This window comes from Callospermophilus lateralis, chromosome 3 (genome assembly GCF_048772815.1).
Source record: "Callospermophilus lateralis isolate mCalLat2 chromosome 3, mCalLat2.hap1, whole genome shotgun sequence".
NCBI classification, from domain to species: domain Eukaryota; kingdom Metazoa; phylum Chordata; class Mammalia; order Rodentia; family Sciuridae; genus Callospermophilus; species Callospermophilus lateralis.
In genome coordinates, this window is record NC_135307.1 from 116,184,270 (window position 1) to 116,192,648 (window position 8,379).

At 41.5% G+C, this 8,379-nt stretch overlaps 1 pseudogene; it reads left to right on the plus strand.

Annotated features, from left to right (window-relative positions):
• The first annotated feature begins 6,534 nt into the window (after positions 1-6,534).
• Positions 6,535-6,714, plus strand: LOC143396225 (small nucleolar RNA U3; annotated as a pseudogene).
• Positions 6,715-8,379: the final 1,665 nt, after the last annotated feature.

Genomic DNA, 8,379 nt, shown 5'->3' on the forward strand with positions numbered 1-8,379 from the left:
TATAACTTTAGACTTTTTTTTTTTTAATTTTGAGACAGGGTCTGAGTTGCTAAGGCTGGCCTCAAACTTCTTTCCTTCTGTCTCAGCCTTCTGAGTTGCCCCAGCAACTCAGATTATAGGTAAGCACCATCATCCCTGGCTCACAAACACAATTTTAATCAAAAGAAGCTATACCCCAAATAATAAACATCTAAATGCAATTTTAAGAGCTAGTGAACCAAGCTACCCAGGATAGGCTTGTATACTGAGGTAGAATGAGATTACTGTAATTATCAGGATAGTGTGTACCTTTTCAGAGAGGAACAGAGTTGTGATTTGGAAGGGGCACATGGGAGTGCTTCAGTGGCGCCAGAAATATTCTCATTCTTGAACTATGCTGATTACCTGGGTGGTCATTACATAAGAATGATGTAAACCCCCATATTTATGTTTTATATACTTCCTGGGTATTATAGTTCAGAATAAAAAGGTGTAAAATAAGAATATTAGATTTGGAAAGGGCTTCAAGAGGCCCTCAGGCTTAGGTCCACTCCACCAAGGGGATCAGATGTCTTTAATTCCATTTTCAGATGAGGCAATTGAATCTGAGAGCTTTAAAAGGCATATCACAAACCATTCAGCAATAACCATTAGAACCAAGAATAGAGCCCAGACCTTTGCCTCCCAGTTAATGACTCTTTCCAGCCTACTTTACGTTTCCCTCAGCCTAAACATCAGTAGTTCAGTTCTCAAAGAGCGAAGCAGCACAGTTGAGAGGAGAATTTTCCAAGCGACCTGGATCATCACTACGGCTGGCTAGGAAGCCTCATCCTTCTCCCCAGGACCCAAGCCCACCTGATAATCCAGAAGGTTTCAGGAACTAGGACTGGAGACTTAACTCTGAGGGCTCCAGCAGCTGCCCAGGGCTTCTGAGGCTCTTTATAGTTGCTCTTATTTCCATATTCCCTGGATGGCTCCTTCTGGACCTCTGCCTGGCTGGATTTGTAGTTTTATTACCTCTTAGTCAAAAAGACTAAAAGATGTAGAATATAAACTCTAAGAGGGCAGGAGCCATTGGGGTTTGTTCACAGGTTTTATGTGTATTCCCTGTAGTTTGGCACAATGAAAAATCTCAGGCAATGTTTATTGGTCATTTATTGAGTGATTGGCTAGGAGGGCTGTTAGGCAGATGGAGGTAGAGGTGAGACAGGAATGCCTGACACTAAATATAGGTTCCATTCCTTATGCAGAGCAGTTCCACCATCAGGATTTGGCCTTTGTAAGTCACTAATGTTTCAGAGATGGAGAGATCAGAGAAGTCATACCTGAACTGAGTCTTCAATGATAAATAGGGATTGATAAGTGGAAGAAGAATGGAGGATATTTCAGCATGGACAGTGGCAGCAATGTGGGGAAACTCTGGGCCAGCACTGGTGACAGTGATTAGTTGATCCTAGTAACCATTCCTGTGGAAGTTGAGCAGAGTTTGAGCAGAGTATCTCACTGCCCTTTCTGATGTGGCATTCTGTGGAGCTTGCCATAGAGCTTCATGAAGCTTTTGGGGGCTCCCTGCTCCCCCTCATCATAGCAGAGGCTCCTGCAGGGCAGGGTCATAACTCACAGAGCTCTGTCCGGACCTGTACTCAGCAGCTTTACTGAATCTCCCTTGGATGGTCAGGCCCTCTGTCAGCAGTGTTCTTTCCCTGACCATCTGGGTTTCAGATGACAGTTCACCCAGACGTCCTGGTTTGCATTTTTTTTTTTTATATATATATAGGTTGAAGTACATTATTTCGTCCTGGCTGTCCCATGGACCTAACCCTTATGCAGTTGTTCACCCACCCCCCAAAATTTCAGCAACCAATGTAATTAATGTGCTGTCTAATGTGTTTTCCTGGAACTGTGATTATGCTCAAGGTATCTCAAAGCTTTTTACAGTAATTACTGTGCATGTGGAGAAAGCTATAATCTGGCCCTTGGACACTCAGATATTAAAAATCTCTCCGACTGTGTCTGCCTTCATTTGCATTTCCAAATTTTCAGGTTAGAGGGCCTTTCAGTTGATTGAATAATGGGTTAATGGAATCCTCTCACTAATTAAATCCAGATTGTCTCTTTATGAAAGTGCACACTTGACAGTCTCTATCTAGATCATTCTAATTGCATTCTGACGGTGCCATGGGGGCTGCCTTGAAGAAGTGATTGTCCTAAGGGCAGAAACTGTGCAAGAGGGGGAATATCAGGAACATCCAGAGGCTATCCAGTTCCATGTGTGGCTGCAGCCTGAGATTTATGAAAGCAGGAACCTACTTTGTCTTCTTGTCCTGTGCCTAGAACAGTGGCTGCTACTGTTCCTAATGCTGGGCCTTTGATGCTCAATACTTATTGCTTGAACAAATAAATGAATGATTGCAACTGTGTTGTCATACTGACAACCTGGTGGGTAGTCTGGATAGTCACTTGGATATAGTTATAATCCCATATTTCAAAATGTGGGACTAGATAAATTAAATCTAGGGCATGATAAGGTTCTGGACTTAGAAGAAGGTCCCATTTCTCTCCAATATATGCTCCCATAAGGAGCCTTCTGTTGTGTCTGGGTGGCCAATCTCCTCAACAAACCCTATGCCTTGCTAATAGCATCATATTTCTATGTCAATTATGCCACATATCAGAAACCCCCTTTTTTTGGTACTGGGGTTTGAACTCATGGACACTTGGCCACTGAACTATATCCACAGCCCTATTTTGTGTTTTATTTAGGGACAGGGTCTCACTGAGTTGCTTAGCACCTCACTTTTGTTGAGGCTGGCTTTGAACTCTCTATCCTCCTGCCTCAGCCTCCCCAGCCACTGGGATTACAAAGGTGCACCACAGCACCTGGCAAGAAACTTCTTTTTATTATATATTTTATTGGAAGAAAGGAAAAATAGGAGAGATTCACAATGAAAAAAGAGCCACGGAGTAAAGATAAGTGTTCCTTTTATGCATTTCCTTTCGCATTGTAGTGTTGGTTCGTTGAAATGTCTCCTAATAACAATGCTAGCTTATCCAAAACATATTGCTCCTCTACACAAGTCTAATCTTTTTTTTTTTTTTTTGAGATGGGTTTTGACTCTGTTGCCCAGACTAGTCTTGAACTGGCAATCCTCCCATCTCAGCCTCCCAAATCACTTGGGCTACAGGCATGTGCACCATGACCAGCTCAGGGCTAATTTTTCTATATCTCAGACTTTCTGAAGAGCCCACTCTTACTCTAGTTTTCACTTCACTGGTCTGTTAGACTCCTTGAATTTTTGTAAGTGTTGTCTCTTACCCTCTGGTACTTGGGTATCTTTGTCAAGGCTTCCAGAATGCTTATCCCCTCCTCTTTACCAGGTTTGATTGAGTTTCATCCATATGGTTGATCAACATGAAGTGCTGCAGAATATTGAGATGATCAAGATCCCTTTTGTCTTGAGAGAGTAGGAGAGTAAAATCTAGCTCTGGGGTAAAACCAGTGGATGTGAACTGTTCTCTGTCCTTGATAAATGCAAACTGCTGAGGATCTGCTTTCCTAATGGAGATTAAGAAAAGCAAACTCACCAGCTCAATAGGTGCTACCAAGTACCAAATGCTATGTTGCTCTGTTCAGTAAAAACATTAAATCTGGCACAACAGCTGGAATTGGGGACTACTTCTTATTTAAATTTATACTAATTCATCAGCTTTTGTCTGGACCAATCTGATTTTTAGTTCCTTAATAGTAGTGCTAATCTGTAGGAATCCACCCAGAATGCGGTATTATTTTCTTCTAACTTTCTATCTCAGTTTAAGGGACTTCAATTTGGCCTTTCATACTACAATAACTCCTATCTCATGGCCAGGGAAGCAGCTACTAAGAATATTTGTCGCAATTATGCAATCAAAAACTGAGAAAATGAACTTGGACTAGGAGTCCATCTAACATTTGGCCCCCAACCTAAGCATCAGGACTATAATGGCATTTTGTGTCCTGTAGTATTGATGCCAGCTCAGACTCCATATCCAATAGCCTTCAGAAGACCTGGGTATTCTCCTGTGCTAGTGCATCATTGTTGTGATAAATGACTGTAGGTCCCTTTGGGAGAGGAAATGAAAGTACACCTACTTCAAGTACTTGATGTAGTATTACAGGGTCTTTCTTAAAAGGGGCATAGTCCCCTTTAATCAAATGCTCTAAAAACTGGTTCAGGTCTGGAAGGTGGTTGAGAAATAATGACGTTTTTCTACTCCAGTCAACCTTCTGCTCAGCCTCTCTTGATCAGTTTTCATTGTACAAGTTAAGCTACATTCTCACCGGTCATCCATTTATCTTGCCCCTAGAAACTTGATTGTTTATTAGCCATTTCTCTGGATTCCTGTGGTTTAGGGATCTCAGTTTTCTTCTGGTCTTTATGTCCATCATTATAATTATACCTATACTGCCTCTGACAGTTAAGAGCTTCCCCCGATTGCTTTTTTAGAATTCTATAATCTCATTGACACTAGAGACCCCATTGGACATCTTTTTCCATCAACCCTCGACCAGAGAACTACCGTCGCTGAGCCTCTTCACTAGCATATTCCTCATGACCTTAAGGAAAGGAGTGTTTTCTGAGCCTTTCCAGGGAACACAAACAGCTGAAGAGTATTACATAATAAATCCAGTCTAACATGCTGGTCTTCTGGGGCTTTGGACCTCCTCCTCAGTATTCTGCTAAGGCATCTCCACCTTACTTCCTATACAGCACCATGGTTTCAAGCTTCAAAGAGCCATTCTGTATCAGGACCCTCTTCAGGCATCCTTACCAGGATGTTTCCAAGGCCATGGGAGTGTCTCCATATCATTAAATCTTTTGTATTTAGTCTGGCAATCTCAAAATTTATTCCCACCTATGTTTTCCCACCTGTGAATCGACCTGTAGCTCTTTTGGTTAATAATTGCTTTTATTCCATGGCAAGGACAATACTTTCCCACTAAAAGCCATGCTGAGACCTGACCCTAGTTATTAGTCTAGAAGTAAGAAGGGGTGGCAGTGGGAAGCTGCTTTCCTAATAAAGTGAGGCAGGAACAGAGCCAGCACACAGGATTAGATGGCTCCAGATTCCCCAAAGCATCTAACTAAATATCCTGATCTTACCTTCCCAGGGCCCTGGCTGTGGCATAGAAGCCTTGTTAGGGCTATGAATTTGTCTTCCTTTGTAACTCCACCACTCTTGCCATCAAATCTTGGCCTTATTTTTCACACAATTTGTCCACTAGCTGCAACAGATGAGAATCACTTTAAAACTTGCCACACAGGCCCTGTGGCCTTTGCAATGTATCCTGATCTCATAGAAGGCTGACATGAGCTTGCTATTTTTTTTCCTTCTTTTTGTTTTTTTAAAGAAAGAATGAGAGAGAGGGAGAGAATTTTTTAATATTTATTTTTTAGTATTTGGCAGACACAACATCTTTGTTTGTATGTGGTGCTGAGGATCGAACCCGGGCCGCACGCATGCCAGGTGAGCACGCTACCGCTTGAGCCACATCCCCAGCCCCCCCCCTTTTTTTTCCTTCTAAGTTACTTTGTCAGAAAACAATAGCCAATCAACTCTGCCATCCGGTAATTCCATTGCTCTCATAACTTTCAGGTGCTAGAGCTACTGAATGAGCACTGCATCTCCTTTTGCCTATATCCATTCTAATCCATAGGTAAGAGTTGTATTAGGGATGATAAGACAGCATAACAGACAGTATTGGCATCCTATGTACCATGAATTGACATCTGGTTGTCATATGATAGAATCTCAGAATTCCATACTAAGAATCTGCTTCCTCAGGTCACTTTGGAAACAATCTTCTTAGGATGAAAAAAGGATTTCAGTGTTAGTGACTTATTTTGATGGTGTTCCCCGATAGCAGTAGTATAACGATAGAAAAGAGAGAGAAGGAGAGACAGGAGGACAACAGAGGTTGTATCGATGAGCTGGTTTCTACCACAGAGGCCAACCCTCTCCTCCCATTCATCATTCCTAGGAAACTTCTCTTCCCAGAACTTCTGGCTTGGGCATGGTGGCACACACTGGTAATGGCAGCGGCTTAGGAGGTTGAGGCAGGAGATTATGAGTTCAAAGCCAGCTTCAGCAACTTATCAAGACCCTATTTCAAAATAAAAATTTTAAAACAAAAGGAACTAGGGATGTGACTCAGTCCTTAGAGTATCCCTGGGTTCAATTCCCAGTACCCAAATATATAAATAAATAATAAGATGAATTTCTGGCTTATCTCACCCATGAACCAAGTGAAAGCTCCCCAGAAAAGAAACAGGTGTTTACAGAGGGATGGCATTTGTTGGCATGATGATGAATGCTGATGGGATAAGAGAATGTCACTGACAGCATGTACTACAGTAGACTAGATAAAAAATTCTCAGCTAATGTGTCTTTGCCTTCCTGTAATCCCAGCTACCTGAAATGCTGAGGCTGGCTTTGAACTCTCAATCCTCCTGCCTCATCAGCCTATCAGCCATCAAGCAGTTGGGATTATAGGTGTACACCACCGCACCTGGCCTCAAGTATTATTTCTATAATTACTTACTAGAGAAGTTTCTCTGATTGCATAAAGAACCAGAAACCAAGGAGGTGCAGTGTGAACAGGTGCTTGGTGTTGTTTTGTTGCAACTGCCATTTCCCATTGATGATTGTTGTTCTCTTCCGTTTAAGGAGAGTAAGAGGGAAAGAATTCCAAGTGGTTTCTAGAGGGAGGGAGGAAAGAGAGAGAGAGAGAGAGAGAGAGAGAGAGAGAGAGAGAGAGAGAGAGAGAGAGAGAATGAATTTGGGAGAGAGAGAATTTGACAGAATAATGTGAGGTTAAGCTGGTGCAGTGGCACACACCTGTAATCCCAGCTATTTGGGAGGCTGAGGCAGGAAGATTGCAAGTTAAAGACCAGCAACTTAGTGAGATCTTTAAAAAGTGCTGGGGATGTAGCACAATGGTATGATACCCTTTGGTTCAACCACCACTACTGAAAAAAAAAAGAATTGTGGGTGGTTAACTATTTTTTATAAATCTATTTTAGTAGTGTGCCACTTAGGATGCTTTCAGTTGTAAGAAATGGAAAATTCAATTCGAACTGGCTTGGAAAATAGAGTACTACCTCAAATAACTGAAAAGGCCAGAGGTGGAGTGAGCTTCAGGGATGATTTGGTTTAGGGGTTTGCCATCAGGAACCTGTTTCCTTTCCTCTTTCTTCCATGGCTTCAGCTTTACTCTAAGGTTGGTTCTCTGCATGGTGTCAGAATGGCCACAGAAGTTCCAGTCTGTGCATTCACATATCATCATACCATGCTGCCCTGGAGCCAGGACCCTTCTCTTGGCAGCTCTTTCGAAAGTAAAGGAAATGTCTTTCTCATAAGCCACAGACAATTGATGCTGGAGTCTCCTTGACCATATTGTGCCACATCTCCATCTCTGAACCATTATTCTGAGTAATCTTAGTCCAAACAGGACCCTCAAAGCAGATGGTCTACAATGGGGAGGGGTAGACACCTGGAAAAAAAATCTGGATATTATTAGGAAGAAGAGAAAAGAAAATGAATGTTGACTGAGAAGCTAACAAGTAATTGTATTTAAGTATGTTATAAAATTTTAGAATAAACATGTATTTCTTTGAGAGATTTAGAAGCCATAAATGTAATAATGCTCCTTTATGCTCAAAATAATATTCTTCATATGCAGAAAAAGTAACAAACTGCTTTTACTAGCCTCTTACATAATAATGTATAGAATAAGGTCAGCATTCTGAAATCAACTTGAAGCTGATGATACAATTAGGGATGATACTAAAAATATTTAATCAGTAATATGACACTGTTATCAATCAATCTGAGGGAGGAACACAAACAATGGTGAAGATGGTCACTGGCCATTACACTTTGTTAGTGACCTGAGCCACAATTACAGTCATTTTCATTTAACAGTCACTATCAGCTACAAATATCATATACATTTTCTACTTTATCTTCAGCCACTCACTAGCTCACTCTCACCTAGCCCATCATCATGCCAGGACATAAGGATCCCTACTACCAGCATGTACCTTCAAGGGAGCATAAGGGTTACTGTCAAACACCAACAGAGGTGCAGATTAAAGAGAGCAAAACTAAAATACCTTCCTGGTCCTCTGTTGCATTTCGTGAAGAGATATTGAGACATGCTAAGAATTGACTTTAAAATAAACATTTAGTATATTAGTCAGTTTTCCATTGCTATAACAAAATACCTGAGTCTGGATTATATATAAAGAAAAGAATTTTATTTAGCTCATAGTTTTGAAGGCTGAAAGTCTAAGATGGGTGATCTCCTTTGTTGGGCCTCTGGTGAAGGCCCCCTTGCCTGTGTCATATCATGGCAATGGT